Source organism: Dama dama, chromosome 1 (genome assembly GCF_033118175.1).
Source record: "Dama dama isolate Ldn47 chromosome 1, ASM3311817v1, whole genome shotgun sequence".
NCBI classification, from domain to species: Eukaryota; Metazoa; Chordata; class Mammalia; order Artiodactyla; family Cervidae; genus Dama; species Dama dama.
The window spans coordinates 49,929,371-49,946,563 of record NC_083681.1 but is presented as its reverse complement, the minus strand read 5'-3'; the positions used below and the strand labels follow the sequence as shown (position 1 = coordinate 49,946,563).

The 17,193-nt window shown below is 42.5% G+C and overlaps 1 pseudogene; it reads left to right on the top strand.

Annotated features, from left to right (window-relative positions):
- The first annotated feature begins 11,337 nt into the window (after positions 1 to 11,337).
- Positions 11,338 to 12,274, top strand: LOC133054469 (olfactory receptor 52K2-like; annotated as a pseudogene).
- The last annotated feature ends 4,919 nt before the right edge of the window (positions 12,275 to 17,193 follow it).

The following is a 17,193-nucleotide window of genomic DNA, read 5'->3' as shown; positions in this document are numbered from 1 at the left end:
CAGTGGAGCCTGGTGGGCTACAGTCCATGGGATCGCAAAGAGTTGGACATGACTGAGCAACTCTGGTGACACTAGGTCACCAGAGAGCATTAGGTAAAGTTCCCTGAACTATACAGTAGGTTCTCAGTTGTGTATTTTATATACAGTATTAACAGCGTATATATGTCAATCCCAATCTCCTAATTTATCCCACCTCCACCCCTCACTCCCTTGGTGTCCACATGTTTGTTCTTTATGTCTGTGGAGAGACTTTTATTTTTTAAAAAATAATACATGACACAAATAGGTACTGATAAGTGTTAAGAAGAAAATAATAGGGTAAGAAGATAGAAAATGACAGGCAGCACAATTTTGGATAGATTGGTCATGGTTAACCTTTCTGCAGAGGTGACATTTAAGTAGAGATCTTGATGAGACATGTGAACAAGACATGCAGCTATATGAAGGACAGTGTGCCAGGCAGAGGGACCAGCAGATGGACCGGTCTTGAGGTCTGAAATGTGATTGGTGAATCTGAGGGACAGCATCAGGACATTTGCTGGAGTGAAGTGATTAACAGGAGAAGGTAGGAATAGGGGAGGGTAGCCAGTGACCAGATAATAGGGGGTAAGCCATGATGAAAACTAGAATTCATTTGAAATGAGGTGGGAAGATACTGGATGACTTTGAAAAGAATTCTGTTATGCTGTGACTTAAGTTTAAAAACTTCTACCCTGAGTTCTATATATAGGGGGACAAAGATATAAGAGAGAAGCTAATTTGAAAGTTATTGTTATACTCAGTGAAATGATAGTTTGAGTCAGAGGATTAATTTTAGAGGTAATGAAAAGTGATTATGTTTGGAATATGCTTTGAAGATGAAGCAGATAGGATTTGTTAATGGATGGACTGGATGCAGGGTTATGAGAATATGATGAACTTCAGGTTGGAGACTTCCAGCCTGAGAAATTGGGTGAATTAGAAGGGTTTAGTGCAATGGGAAATACTGAGATTAAAGTAGGTTTATAAGGGTGGAGGAAGAAAGGAAACGAATCAGAGTTCTGACTTGGATGTGTGAGCTTGGAAATATATGTTAATATTAGATATTCAAGCATAGATATCAGGTGAAGTGAAAGTCACTCATTCGTGTCTGACTCTTTGTGACCCCATGGACTGTAGTCCATGGAATTCTCTAGGCCAAATACTAGAGTGGGTAGCCTTTCTCTTCTCCAGATATCAGGTGAACAAGTTATATTTACCAATTTGAAGTTCAGGAAAGATATCTGAGTTGAAGATTGACATTTGGGATTCATCACAGGATAGTTAGAGCCATGAGGAATGAGTAAACCACCTAAAGAATAAGTACAGCTAGAGCAGAGACTCTGCCATAAGAGGCTAGGAAGAGATACTAGATACTGAAGGATACTCAGAAGAAGACATAATAAGATAGGGAGAAAACCTTCAGAGAGTGTTATTTAGGAAACCAGGAAGTAGGGAGTGTTTGATGTCACCAGAGAATTGAGTAAGATGGTGTCTAAGAATTATTGATAGTTAACAACACTGTGTCATAAACTTGACATCTGCTAAGATGACAGATCTTAAGTGGTATCTTGATGGGAAAAAGAAAAAGAAAAAAGAAAATGGTAATAGATATATTACTCAACTTGATTGTGGTAACTATTTCACAATGTAGATGTACATCAAAACATCAAGCTGTAGACCTTAAATATATACAATTCTAAGTTATTAATTATACTTCAATTAAAAATGGAAAGATTAATTATTGATGCTTCAATAAACTGCACTGGAGAAACTAGATATCCACATTCAAGATAAATATATTCTCTTATACCATATACAAAAGTTAACTCATATGACCCAGCAATCCCACTTCTGGGCATACACACTGAGGAAACCAGATCTGAAAGAGACATGTGCACCCCAGTGTTCATTGCAGCACTGTTTATAATAGCCAGGACATGGAAGCAACCTAGATGCCCATCAGCAGATGAATGGATAAGGAAGCTGTGGTACATATACACCATGGAATATTACTCAGCCGTTAAAAAGAATTCATTTGAACCAGTTCTAATGAGATGGATGAAACTGGAGCCCATTATACAGAGTGAAGTAAGCCAGAAAGATAAAGAACATTACAGCATACTAACACATATATATGGAATTTAGAAAGATGGTAACGACAACCCTATATGCAAAACAGAAAAAGAGACACAGATGTACAGAGCAGACTTTTGAACTCTGTGGGAGAAGGTGAGGGTGGGATGTTTCAAAAGAACAGCATGTGTATTATCTATGGTGAAACAGGTCACCAGCCCAGGTGGGATGCATGAGACAAGTGCTCGAGCCTGGTGCACTGGGAAGACCCAGAGGAATTGGGTGGAGAGGGAGGTGGGTGGGGGGATCGGGATGGGGAATACGTGTAAATCTATTGCTGATTCATGTCAATGTATGACAAAACCCACTGAAAAAATAAATAAATTAAAAAAAAAAAGTTAACTCAAATTTCCCAAAGACCTAAACAGAAGATCTGAAATTATAAAGTTCAGAAGAAAAGCTTCATGACATGGGGTGTCATGGCCAAGAAATCACTGCAAAATCTAAAGTGCAGGCACCAAAAGAAAAACAGGTAAATAAGCTGAACATCATGAAAATAAAAAAACCTTTGTTCATCAAAGGACACTATTAAGGGAATGAAAAAGTACCTTACAGTATGCAGAAAGCATTTGAAAATCATTTGCTGGTAAGAGATTAATATCTAGAAAATGTATGCAATTCATATGCAAAATGTATGCAATATCTAGAAAAATAATGCAATTCACAATGGGCAAAAGATTTGAATCTAAATGGCCAATAAGCACAAGATACACAACCTCACTAATCATTAGGGAAAGGCAAATCATAACACAATGGGCTACCATTTCATATCTGTTAGGATGACTATTATAAAAAACAGAAAATAACAAGTGTCAGTGGAAGTGCTAAAATTGGAACGCTGCCCATTGTTGATGGGACTACAAAATGGTACAGCCACTGTGGAAAATGGCATGGTAGTTCCTTTAAAAAGTAAACATAGAATTAGCATGATCTTTTTCTAACTCAACCTGGGTATCTTCCAGACTGCTCCCAATATCAGCATGTGAACCTTAAGTCTGGATCATGGAAACCTCCATTTCCTAACTCAGACTCTACTGATACAGGCTCTGTGTAGAAGGTCTGCCTCAACCCAGTGTGTTCTGAAGACTTCAGGAGAGAGAGGTGAGTCCTTTTCCCTTAGGGACAAACATTAGGACATCTGAGCAGGATCCTGATGTCTGTGTGGGAAGAGAGGGGTGGCCTGCAGGATACAGTAGGAGATGTCGAGATGGCTCAGTAGAAGCTGTTGGGATGGTTCATAGAGTGAGTTCAGGTTAAAAGACAGAGCTTGCCATTGGGAAAACCAGCTTCCCCTCTAGGACCATGGCAGAATAGTGGATGCTGAGAACAGTCACAGTAGTAAAGTGCTCCCTTTATTGTTGTTATTAATGGTTAAGATGAGAAACACTGGGCTGGATGAAGCACAAGCTGGAATCAAGACATCCGGGAGAAATATCAATAACCTCAGATATGCAGATGACACCACCCTTATGGCAGAAAGTGAAGAGGAACTAAAGAGCCTCTTGATGAAAGTGAAAGATGAGAGTGGAAAAAGTTGGCTTAAAGCTTAACATTCAGAAAACTAAGATCATGGCATCTGGTTCCATCACTTCATGGGAAATAGATGGGGAGACAGTGGAAACAGTGTCAGACTTGATTTTTTGGGGCTCCAGAATCACTGCAGATGGTGATTGCAGCCATGAAATTAAAAGATGCTTACTCCTTGGAAGGAAAGTTTTGACCAACCTAGATAACATATTAAAAAGCAGAGACATTACTTGGCCAACAAATGTCCGTCTGGTCAAGGCTATGGTTTTTCCAGTGGTCATGTATGGATGTGAGAGTTGGACTGTGAAGAAAGCTGAACACTGAAAAATTGATGCTTTTGAACTGTGGTTTGGAGAAGATTCTTGAGAGTCCCTTGGACTGCAAGGAGGTCCAACCAGTCCATCCTAAAGGAGATCAGTCCTGGGTGTTCATTGGAAGGACTGATGCTGAAGCTGAAACTCCAATACTTTGGCCACCTCATGCAAAGAGTTGACTCACTGGAAAAAACCCTGATGCTGGGAGGGATTAGGGGCAGGAGGAGAAGGGGACGACAGAGGATGAGATGGCTGTATGGCATCATTGACTCGATGGGCATGGGTTTGGGTAAACTCTGGGAGTTGGTGATGGACAGGGAGGCCTGGCGTGCTGTGGTTCATGGGGTCGCAGAGTCGGACATGACTGAGCGACTGAACTGAACTGACCTGAAGCAATAATAATGACATTGATAGTTATTCTCCAATGATCATATTGGATCTTCCCTAAATCATGAGAGGTAGGCAGGACTGGGATGAAGGTCCCCACATAAGGAAACAGTCCAAGGAGAAGAGAGGTTAAGAGCCTCATCAAAGCCACAGACTGGGACTCAAACCTAATTTCTCACTCATAACCTTAGCTCACAGTTCTGTCCACAATACAGCATAAAATCAAAACTCCAGATTAAGTCAAACACAAAATGAATAGCAAACCTTGACCCAGTTGTGGCTGATTCCTACTTAAATAAGTCACACTCAGAAAGCACATGCATCAGGCAGCTGTTTGCATATTCAGGGGAGGCTGTGTCCTCAGCAGGCCCTGCAGGAAGGAGGGTGAGGGTGGAGAGGGGTACAGTGGTCACTGAGATCACAGGATGCTCTGCCTCCAGGGAGACGTGCCTGATGCAATAGGATGTGAGGGGAGCCGGGGAGGGGCCCAAGAGGACTGGAGACAGGGACAGAATGTCCCCAGTCACCTCAGAGAAGACACCAGGCCCATCTTGGGGCCCTTTTGGCTGCACCTCAGGGACAGGGCCTGTTGTTTCCTTTTTCTTTTGGGAATAGAGTAACTGATCATGAAGATTAGCCAGACCGCTTTATAAAACCCTTTTTCCCACCCTTCCCTCACTAACAGAGGAAAATGGTACCATTTGTCCTAAGGCCTCCAGAAAATGAATCGAGCCTCATGCCGAGGGGTGAGAGCACGTGGCCTGTGGTGGATGGTGGGTGGGGGGCAGGAGATCACAGGGCACAGTAAGGGAGCTGCACAACCGGGATGAGAGGCAGGCAGACCTGGGAGAGGGACTTCTGCTGGGATCAGCTGGCTCCCGGAGGGCTGGAGCAGAGGCCTGGGGACACAGATCTAAGAATGAGGCCAAGTGAGTTGGGCTGGCAGAGAAAACCAGAATGACCAGGATAACAGCAGAAACCTGACGATGTAGTAATCACTAGAGGGATGACACAAAGTTTGAGTAAAGACCCAATAGAAGAGTGCTTCATGTTTGAGGAGAACAGGTTAGATCAGGGACATGAGCCTAGGGACCACAGGGCAGATCCCTCTCTCATGGACTCTCATACCCAGACAGAAAATATACCTTCTCTGTGGCATGACCTCATCTCCTGACTTGTGGTCATGACTTCTCACCTTCTGTCACTCTCACCCTTGTATGTGTGTCCTTGTCTAAGAGGAGAACGTCTCCCACCTGTCCCCCAATAGTTGGTCTTCTACAAGCCTCAGGTCCTGATTATTATTAGAAGAAACCCTCTGCGGCCTCCAAGGCCTGGGCTCCTGTGTTGTGTGTTAGGGATCGCCTCGTGCAGATCTTAGCTATGTAACCCAGACCAGGTTAGTATCTCCATCCTGTGAGTGCTACTTGCACTCCTCCTGCCTCAGTCTGGCCCCGCCTCAGTCACAGCTGCTGAAATAGTCTAGAGAAAAAAGGGAGAAATCAAAAATAAGGAGATGGAAGGGACAGATCAGTTACACTCGCTTATTAAAGATTCAGCATCAATGAGCGCTATCTTTTCAGTGTGGTCCTGTAGATTGAATCTTGGCATTAAAGTTAGAAGATGTGAAATTGATTCCTTCATTTGCTCCTTATTTCCTCCATGATCACTTGGGGACTCTGCTTCCCAAATACATCATTCTGAGATGCTCTCAGATTGAAAAGGTAGCCTACCTAACAGTTTACTGAACTGACTGAATGCTCTCTAGATATGGAGCCACATACAATTTTGGGGGAGACATTGAAATAAATGACACAGGCTTTCTTTAGTCATTTGCTCACATTTTGGCTGTGGAGGCAAGAAGCAAGACAATGACAGGTAAGGACTTGACAGAACATGCCTGCCAAGTGTGTGGAAGGGTGGTAGGAAAGAGAAGAAACCAGATAAGCAGAGTTGGATTGTGAATGACACTAGAGGTATATTTTTGTTGAATCTGGAAAGGGGGAAGATGGTGGATTATTAGGCATTTTCAACAAGACTAGTCAAGCAGTAAGACTGAGGTTGTATGGGCAAAGAAACTGGAGGGCCTGTGATGGAGCTCCTATGAAGTGGGCCCTCAGGGAGGAAGAGAGACCTGTTTGGAACTGGAGAAGCACATTCACTTAGGATAAGGGTGACACCACAGAGAAGAGGATATTCTTTCATTCATTCAAGAATTATTAGCACATTTCTCTACCATGGATATACTGGCAGTAAATGTAAAAACAGCCCCAGTGTCATGGGGCTTCCCATGCTGTTGGTCCCAATGCTGTATTAGAGAAGATGTAGATATACATTAGATGTGGAGACATTTCTAATTAAAAAACAAAACAAACAAACAACAACAACAAAAACACTTCTTATTCTGACCTAGTTAGCCAAAGCTGATGGAAGGTTTAGAGAATTTCCATTTGTGGAGGCAGTTAAGAGATAGCCAGTAAGCCTCACTTTGCCTTAGAGGTATATTGTCCAGCAGCAGAAAGGAGGAAGATTCTCCAGGAATGGAGTCCTTCATGCATTTATTTAAAAACCACCTACTGAGCACCAAACAGGTTCAATAGAGTCCATGAATACAGAAATGAAGAAAGCACAATCCTTTTACTAAAAGTACTCACAGTCTAGTGAATGGACAAATGGGTGCATTAGCAACACACATCACACCCTCTCTGTGTTATTTAATTCAGCCCATTAATAAGTCTTCCTTCAAAACACTGAGAAAATCTACCTGGAGGAGACTGCAAAGGCTTCACCAAGAAGGTGCCAGGATCTTGGCCAGGTGTGGAAATAGGCAGGGGAAAGTATTCCAGATAAATAGTGCGAGCTGCAAGCATGACTGTTTCAGGTAGTGGCAGAGTCTCCAAGTGTGGCTGTGTTCTGCCCGTAGTCTGGATCCCCGATCGGGAAAGAAGACTCCTCGAGACAATGCAACTTGCAATAGGGGAATTTATTACTGACTCGAGCCAGGGCCTCCCGCCCTCACCAAGGGTGTGAGGACGAAAAGGCCCCGAGCCCCAGTTCTCCAGGGTATTTATTGGGTAGTTGGCGCAAGCGGATTGGTTACACAGTTGCAAGGCAATTTTTGTTGGCCCAATCCTTGTGGGCTTTCAGCTTTCCCCTGAGAGGTTCCCTTTTTCTTGCTAGGCACATGTTGATTGGCTGGCTCCAGGTGGCCTGATAATTATGTTACTCCGAGAAACCCGGCCTACTCCTAATCTAGGCTGCTTGTCATGGCGTTAGCCGTGACAGCCTCACAGCTGAACCTAGAATGAATATATAGAGGAATGGTAAGAAGTGAGGCTAATAATATAGGCAAGACCAAGTTTGTATCCATGTTGAGTAGTTTAAAATTTTTCTTGTAGTCATGAGATCTCCAGTGGTTTTCAGGAGGTCTGTCACACCATGGTAGATAGACGGATTGGTAGTAGAAAACTATAGGGAGAGCTTTCTCGTAACACAAGCAATTGATGATGAGACTTCAGGAAGACAAAAAGGGTGGAAAGAGGAGACAAGCAGCATGAAAGAATTCAGGGGAAGGGCCCTGGGGGCAAGTTATTGAGAAAGATCTGGCAGAAGCTGTATGACTGAAGCATAATGGAGAAGGGAGACATAGAAAGGGATGAAGCTGAAAAATGAGCAGGGACTAGACTTGGCAGGAACCTGTAAACCAAGGTGAGGAGTGTAGATTCCATCGTTAGTATGGTGATATTAGCAATTCCAAGAAGGTCTTAGGCAAAGCCTGGCATGATATAAATTTGTCTTTTTAATAGTCTCTTCAGCTGTAGTATGGAGAACGGATTATAAAGTGTCCAAGACACAGACCACAGAGGTCAGTTAGGAGGCTTTCAAAGTCTGGGTAAAAGATGATGGTGGTTTAAATGAGTGTTAGCGGGAGAAAAGAAAAAGGGTAGGGAGTGAAATACATTTTGCAGATGGATAGGATTTGCTAATTACCCAGATATAAAGGAAGAGGTGAGGGATTAAACTAAGGATTATCCCTGGGTTTCTGACCTCACTACTGGATGTGTTCAGTCATGTCTGACTCTTTTCAGCCCCATGGGTTGTAGCCTGCCAGGCTGCTCTGTCCATAGAATTTTCCAGGTAAGAATACTGGAGTGGGGTGCCATTTCCTTCTCCAGGGGATCTTCCTGACCCAGGGATGGAAACTGTATCTTGAGTCTCTTGCATTGGCAGGCAGATTCTTTACCACTAGCACCACTGGGGAGCCCTCACTACCAGATGGACAACAGTAATATGTACTACGATGGACAAGTCATAGGGAGGAAATAGTCTGTGGGGAGATGAAAAGATGTGTTCTCGCTGTATTTTGTTTGAGATGACTGTGAAATATCTAAGTGGAAATATCCAACAGGTAGTAGGATATACTAGTCTGGAACTGAGAGTAGAAGGTATGTGTTTGAAAATTCTCTGAACAGAGATAGTTTAAAAAATCATCACAGGATCAACAAAGGAATGGAAGGAATTTATCCTTTTTATGGCTGAATGGTATTTTGTTATGTATATATGCCACATTTTATTTATCCATTCCTTCACTGTGCTAAGTGTTTTAAAAAAATTATCTCAGCTAACCCTCAGAAGAAAATTTTTATGTAGGAACTGAGAATAAAAGAGATGGGACACAGTTCAAAATTTTAGAAACAAATGATCTTGCACTTTCACAGTAAATGATGATCAAAGAAGAAATAAGGAGATAAGAAGGAAGGAAGAAGAATGGTGTAAAATTTCAGGAAATTCAGAGGTTAGTCGTGCAGAAAGGTGAGAGTGGAGCATCTCTTCTGAATGTCATGACTTCTAGAAAGAAAGCAGGTGAAGGTAGAAGTAGGTAGAAATGAAATCTAAAGTTCAGAGAAGGAGAACAACAGGGCTTTTCACATTCTCAAGTTAACTGGAAGTGGGGCTTTATGGCAAGGTTCCTGAATGTCAAGTAAGGACCTATAGAACCTTTCTTCAGTTCAATTCAGTCACTCAGTCCTGTCTGGCTCTTTGCGGCCCCATGGACTGCAGCACGCCAGGCCTCCCTGTCTAGCACCAACTCATAGAGTTTTCTCAAACTCATGTCCATTGAGTTGGTGATGCCATCCAACCATCTCATCCTCTGCTGTCCCCTTCTCCTTCTGCCCTCAATCTTTCCCAGCATCAGGGTCTTTTCCAATGAGTCAGTTCTTTGTATCAGGTGGCCAAAGTATTGGAGTTTCAGCTTCAGCATGAGTCCTTCCAATGAATATTCAGGACTGATCTCCTTTAGGATGGACTGGTTGGATCTCCTTGCAGTCCAAGCGACTCTCAAGAGTCTTCTCCAACACCACAGTTCAAAAGCATCAATTCTTTAGCACTCAGTTTTCTTTATAGTCCAACTCTCACATCCATACATGACTACTGGAAAAACCATAGCTTTCACTAGATGGACCTTTGTTGGTCAAGTAATGTCTCTGCTTTTTAATATGCTATCTAAGTTGGTCATAGCTTTTCTTCTAAGGAACAAGCATCTTTTAATTTCATGGCTGTAGTTACCATCTGCAGTGATTTTGGAGCCCCCCAAAATAAAGTCTGCCACTGTTTCCACTGTTTCCCATCTATTTGCCATGAAGTGATGGGACCGGATGCCATGATCTTAGTTTTCTGAATGTTGAGTTTAAAGCCAACTTTTTCACTCTCATCTTTCACTTTCATCAAGAGATTCTTTAGTTCTTCTTTACCTTCTGCCATAAGGGTGGTATCATCTGCATATCTGAGGTTATTGATATTTCTTCCAGCAAACTTGATTCCAGTTTGTGCTTCATCCAGTCCAGCATTTCTCATGATGTACTCTGCATATAAGTTAAATAATCAGGGTGACAATATACAGCCTTGATGTACTCCTTTCCCTATTTGGAACCAGTCTGTTGTTCCATGTCCACTTCTAACTGTTGCTTCCTGACCTGCATATAGGTTTCTCAAGAGGCAGGTCAGGTGGTCTGGTATTCCCATCTCTTTCAGAGTTTCCCACAGTTTATTGTGATCCACACAGTCAAAGGCTTTGACATAGTCAATAAAGCAGAAGTAAATGTTTTTCTGGAACTCTCTTGCCTTTTCAATCATCCAGCGGATGTTGGCAATTTGATCTCTGGTTCCTGTGCCTTTTCTAAATCCAGCTTGAACATCTGGAAGTTCACGGTTCACGTATTGTTGAAGCCTGGCTTGGAGAATTTTGAGCATTACTTTACTAGCATGTGAGATGAGTGCACTTGTTTGGTAGTTTGAGCATTCTTTGGCATTGCCTTTCTTTGGGATTGGAAGGAAAACTGACCTTTTCCAGTCCTGTGACCACTGCTGAGTTTTCCAGATTTTCTGGCATATTGACATTCTCTAAGAACCTTTCTTAGAGAAAATATTTAGAACTTGGAGGGGAGTGAATTATCATAGGAAGTGAATAATCAGGCTTAATTGTTTGCTGTGTATTCAAGCTTTACATTTCAGGAGAGAAACACCCCTTTGTAATTAGGAGTATAGGTTGAGTTGGGAGGCAAAGGAAGACAGTGAATATTTTTGGGTAAGTTTTGAATCAAATAGGTATCTGTGTCCTTCATAGCACTGTACTTGACTATGCAGAGACCACAAAAATTCTTCATCCACTTAATTCCTTCATGAATGATGCCTTACTAGCTCTATTGCTATTTAATGTCCTGAACACTCAATAGTTTTATGAGCATCTTGAGGGCAGAGGTGACATATAATGTTCCACAATTCATATTAGGATTATTTTCTAATTTCTTTTAAGGTCCAGAATTAAGATCAAGGGCTAAGCCTTCCATGTAAATGATCAGAGTTTGAACCTGAACACTGCAATCCTGCTGACAGTGTGCACTCTCTAGAAGGGCCCTGTGGAAGGGAATTTCTGTTGAGAGAGAAATTTCTGTTGGCTATGTCAGCCTCCAGTATCACCTCAACTCTTCCAACAGTCTTCCTGTTGGTGGGGATCCCAGGCCGGTAGCACCTACATGTCTGGATCTCTATTCCTTTCTGCTCAGCCTATACACTGGCCCTGCTTGGCAACTGCACTCTCTTCATCATTCAGGCTGATTCAGCCCTGCATGAGCCCACATACCTCTTCCTGGCCATGTTGGCAGCCACTGATTCAGTTCTTTCCTCTTCAACTGTGCCCAAAATGCTGGCCATATTCTGGCTCAGGGATCAAGAGATCAACTTCTATGCCTGTCTGGTCCAGATGTTCTTTCTCCACTCCTCCATCATGGAGTCGGCAGTGCAGCTGGCCATGGTCTTTGACCACTATGTGGCCATCTGCAAGCCACTGCACTACAGCACCGTCCTCACCGGGCCACTTATCACCAAGATCAGCTTGACTGCTGTGACTCGGGCTGTGACACTCATGACTCCACTCCCCTTTCTGCTCAGACACTTCCACTACTGCCGAGGTCCAGTGATTGCCCACTGCTACTGTGAGCACATGGCCATGGTAAGGCTGGCCTGTGGGGACACTCACTTCAGCAACATCTATGGCATTGCTGTAGCCTGTTCATGGTGGCGTTCAATCTGCTTTTTGTTATCCTGTCTTATATCTTCATCCTCCGGGCAGTTCTATAGCTTGTCTCTCAGGAGGCTCACTATAAGCCTTTGGGACCTGTGTGTCCCACATAGGTGCCATTTTAGCCTTCTACACACCTCCCGTCATCTCCTTAGTCATGCACCGGGTCGCTTGCCAGGCTGCTCCACATGTGCACATCCTTCTTGCCAATTTCTATCTGCTCTTCCCACCCATGGTGAACCCCATCATCTGTGGGGTCAAAACCAAGCAGATTCGTGAACGAGTCTTGGGACTGTTCCTGAGAAAGGATGTATAAATGATGTCTGGATCAGACAGGCATAGAAGTTGAGGGGCAGGTGGAGATAGAGTGGGACTGGTGGAGTGCTGAAGTTGGGGTGAGGGAATGATAAGTAGTAGGGGGCTGCCAGAGTCTTCATGCTCACTTCTTTCTTGTGTGCATGCTAAGTCACTTCAGTCATGTCTGACTCTTCGTGACCCTATGGACTATAACCTACCAGGTTCCTCTGACCATGGGATTCTCCAGGTAAGAATACTAGAATGGGTTGCCATTCCCTTCTTCAGAGGATCTTCCCAACCCAGGGATCAAACTCCTTGTCTCTTATGTCTCCTGCATTGGCACCACTAGCACTACCTGGGAAGCCCTTAGTTCTCTCCTGGTACACTGAAAAAGCTAGCTGGTATCCTGCAACTCAGAGTCACCAGTCTGATCTGGGCTCACAGTTCTGTGTAGTCTGGTAACCTCTGGACTCAAACTGCTGACTTTGCTGTCTCCTCAGAAAGCCCATTCTTCTATCAGAGGCAAAGATTGGTCCCACTCTCCTGTTGGCAACATCACTGAGAACACAAAGATGCTTTTGCAGTTATTTATGAAGTGGATTTGGTAAATTATCCAGTCAAGATCTGGGTAAGGACCAACATTTCATCTGAGGCAGGAAAACCCCTTTAGTCTGACAGTTTGTGCCCCATCTTTGCCTAAATATTACCAGTTTTGGGAGCTCATGATCTTCCAGGATTATAGGCTCCAACATAGACAGCTTCACTTGTTAAGATTTATTTCTTCAAAAAAGTTGGCTTATTGTTTGATATCTTTTGGCCTCTATGTTCCCATAAGCAATCCTTCCCATTAAATACTTTTGGTAAGACAAGTCTTTCTGCCATTTGTCTATGTATCATGCAACTCTTTATTTGTACACAGATGTATTTTATGTTTTTACAAAGAATGTGAATTCCTCTTTTATTTACTAGTCCATTCACAAAATATTATTGAGTGCTAAATCTATGCTAGGGGCTGTACATGGATTGTTATGGTAGGGGTGCTAGACTTATGTCTATGTCCTGAGACAAAGAAGGAAATATCAAGTGCAATAGGTTGTGTTATATCAAGTGCAATAGGTTGTGTTCTATGAACTCACGATCACAAGGCCCAGTATCAAGTAATAAATAGGTAAGCAAAGCAGATGGGAGAAGGAAATGTTTTTTCAAAGTGTTTCATAAAAATGTTTTATTAAGGTGACTTACGTGGAAGGAAGAAAACCCTAAAGACCATTTTAAACACATTTAATCTGGGGTCATTTCTCATGTTTCCATAGAAAATGGGGATATTGACCTATGCTGTCTTTTTTCCCTCTCTTTTCCTCTATCGAATACAAATTTACATACTATAGAATTCTCAAGTATTAATCCTGACAACTAGCATTTGTGTGGTCACACAAGCCCTTATTTATGATCTTTCACATATGCATTTTCTATATTTATCTTGTGACTCCGTTGTTTCCCCAGACTGTTAAGAAATTATATGTATCTTTACCTATCTCTAGTTCTATATCTATTTATATATACCTGTCTATTCATACTACTATCTTTGAAAGAGAATCTCTAAGCTCTTGTTAGATGGTTGGAAGGAGTCACAGAGGGAAGGGCGTAGCTGGAGACCAGGGACTTACACTCATTTCCCATCTCTGCTCCTATAATTCCCTCTGACATTTACGCACACACACACACACACACACACACACACACACACCCAGATGATGTTACACGTTTAGTTCAAAATGTCTTGCTTGTTTCTTAAGAGCATGGTTAGGATGGGTGGAAAGCCTGAAACTAACAGTAAATACTAACAATACATAAAGAAATATAGAGTGCCTTAAAAGAAGCTGTTTCCAACTAGATCTGAAAGAGACACACGCACCCCAATGTTCATCGCAGCACTGTTTATAATTGCCAGGACATGGAAGTAACCTAGATGCCCATCAGCAGATGAATGGATAAGGAAGCTATGGTACATATACACAATGGAATATTACTCAGCCATTAAAAAGAATTCATTTGAATCAGTTCTAACGAGATGGATGAAACTGGAGCCCATTATACAGAGTGAAGTAAGTCAGAAAGATAAAGACCAATACAGTATACTAACACATATATATGGAATTTAAAAAGATGGTAACAATAACCCTATATGCAAAACAGATAAAAAGACACAGACGTACAGAACAGACTTTGGGACTCTGTGGCAGAAGGGGAGGGTGGGATGTTCTGAGAGAACAGCATTGAAACAAGTATACCATCAAGGGTGAAACAGATCACCAGCCCAGGTTGGATGCATGAGACAAGTGCTCAGGGCTGGTGCACTGGGAAGACCCAGAGGGATGGGATGGGGAGGGAGGTGGGAGGGGGGATCGGGATGGGGAACTCATGTAAATCCATGGCTGATTCATGTCAATGTATGGCAAAAACCACTACAATATTGTAAAGTAATTAGCCTCCAACTAATAAAAATAAATGAAAAAAAAAAAAAGAAGAAGCTGTTTCCAAAAACAGAAGTCTGCTTATCCTTAACCTTACACAAGAAATGTCACCAGCCTGTAGGTCATATACCTCACCAATGAAGAGGTAATGGCCTCAGTTCCAGTACAAGTCCAATATTATAAGGTTCCCAAAGCCAAGTAATATCTCTAACAAAAACAGCAAAAGGAAAGTTACCTTATGTATTCACTCATTTTTCATACAAACAAATCATGAACAAGAAATATGAGCAGCCTATAGGCATGTAAAATTTTACCATTGTACAAGGAATAGGAGATGAGGAAAAAGAAACCAGGTGCAGTGGTCTGGGTCTAGTGATGATATTTCCAGTCACCTAATAATTAGGACTTGCCAACATCCCAATTGGGTGTGCAGAGCTGTTTATCATCCATGAATCATGAGGACAGTGCTTGAGTATAGGACCTAGTGCTACTCAGCAATCTCATGACTCCTTCTTTCCTGCTACTCAAAAGCCTTGTGTTTGAATCTCTTTTCTCTCACACCTTATATGTAATATTTTAAGGAATTCCACTGGTCCATTTTATAGATACACACAAAACCTGCTGACTTCTCAGTACATGCATGCCACCAACTTGGTTATGAGACATCATCCTCTCTGGATTACTATAGAGCCTCTTTAGTCATTTCCTTATTTCTCCCCTCAACTCTTTGTACTGTTCTCATCATAGAATGCAGAGACATTAAAAAATAGTGCTCAAATATGTAAGTTCTTTAGTTAAAAATGAATATTGACTGTATACAAAAAAAGAGCAAGAAGCAAATGGGATTGATCCTAAATATTATAATATTCTAACAGTTATTTCAATAGTTATCTAAGCCATGAGCACTCCCATTTCTTGTGACTTTCATTCCTGTCCCTATGACATCACACTAGAGTCAAGGGGTAATATACGGTACTTTGTTCCCTCAAATCCTGCCTACTTTATCTAGGTTTTATTTGGATATTGTGACTGTAAGCTATTTGTTGTTCAGTCCCTAAGTCGTGTCAAACCCTTTGTGACCCCATGGACTGCAGCCTGCCAGGTCTCCCTATCCTATACTATCTCTTGGAGTTTGCCCAAGATCTTATCCATTGAATTGCTGATGCCGTCCAACCAATTAAACCAATATTAACACAGCCTCCCTGCCCATAGCCTAGATCCCTGCTTTCTACAAGCATAACATATCTAATTCAACAATATGATCTCTTGTTCCTTCATGAACTTTCTCTAAATCCAAAGCTGATTTTTTCCTCTTGCTTGCTTTTCCCTTGACACCAGCTTTTGTTTCATTGGGGTTTAGGTCAGGTTCCCTTCATATAGTCTCTCTCCTCAACCCTGCTGTGCTTAGTTAATTTAAGTTCCAAATTTAAAGATGTTATGTAGGAATCTCACTTTATCTCAACATCCCAGGAGATCATCCATAATGGAAGAATGCTGAGTCCACACCACCTGAGGGCCAAGAGTTAAGAAAGTTATATTCAGTAGTATACTCCTGTCAGAAAGAGTAGCTACACTGTGTGTAACTGGAGTATAGCGGCCTAAGATTGCTTTTAAAACATATAACCAACCAAATTAAATTATAATAGGAAGTGTAAGCTGACTCATAATTACTATGGAAATTTAATCAGTAATAAAAACCTGGCAACAAAGAAAAGTACAAGACTAGCGGGCCTCATTTGTGAATTCCACCAAATATTTAAAAGAACAATTAACACTAGTTCTCCTCAGATTTGTTGAAAAATCACAGAAGAGGGAACACTTCCAAACTCACGAGTCCAGCATTACCACAATACCAAAGTCAGACAAAAACATCACACGAAAACTGTAGGCCAATATCGCTTTGAGTATAGGTGTGAAAATCCTCATGAGCTATTTCTGTCACTCTCAGTCAACCTAGCTAACACCGTGCATCTTGAGGACCCATACTTCCCAACCTGCCTGCCCCAGCTGGCCCTTCCAGTGGAGCTTCTTCCTCTCCTGGTGGGCCACCCCGGAGTTCATGGCTGCCCTTACAAACAGTTCCCACCCTGGGGGCCCAGCCCCTCCCACCAGTTCCCCTGCTGAGGTTGCCATGGCCAGGCCTCACACAGCCAGGCTGGGGGCCAGTTCTGCCCACTAACCCTCAGAGGTAACTGGGAAAGGGACTTGCTCCACTCAGGGTGTCTGCAGCAGTCTCAATCCTTTGGGGCCAGCTGGGCCAGAGACCAGCCCCGCCTGCCAGTGTGTCTGCAGCAATCATGACCCAGCTACCAAGAGAAGGTGTACACAGTCCACATGGAGATATCCTTGGAGATCCTGGCTCTGATGCTGGGGGAGGGGTTGTACCACTGGACCCATAGGACACCTACATAATATCACTCGTTAAAGACTTGGCAATGTAACTGATATATCTAATAAATATATA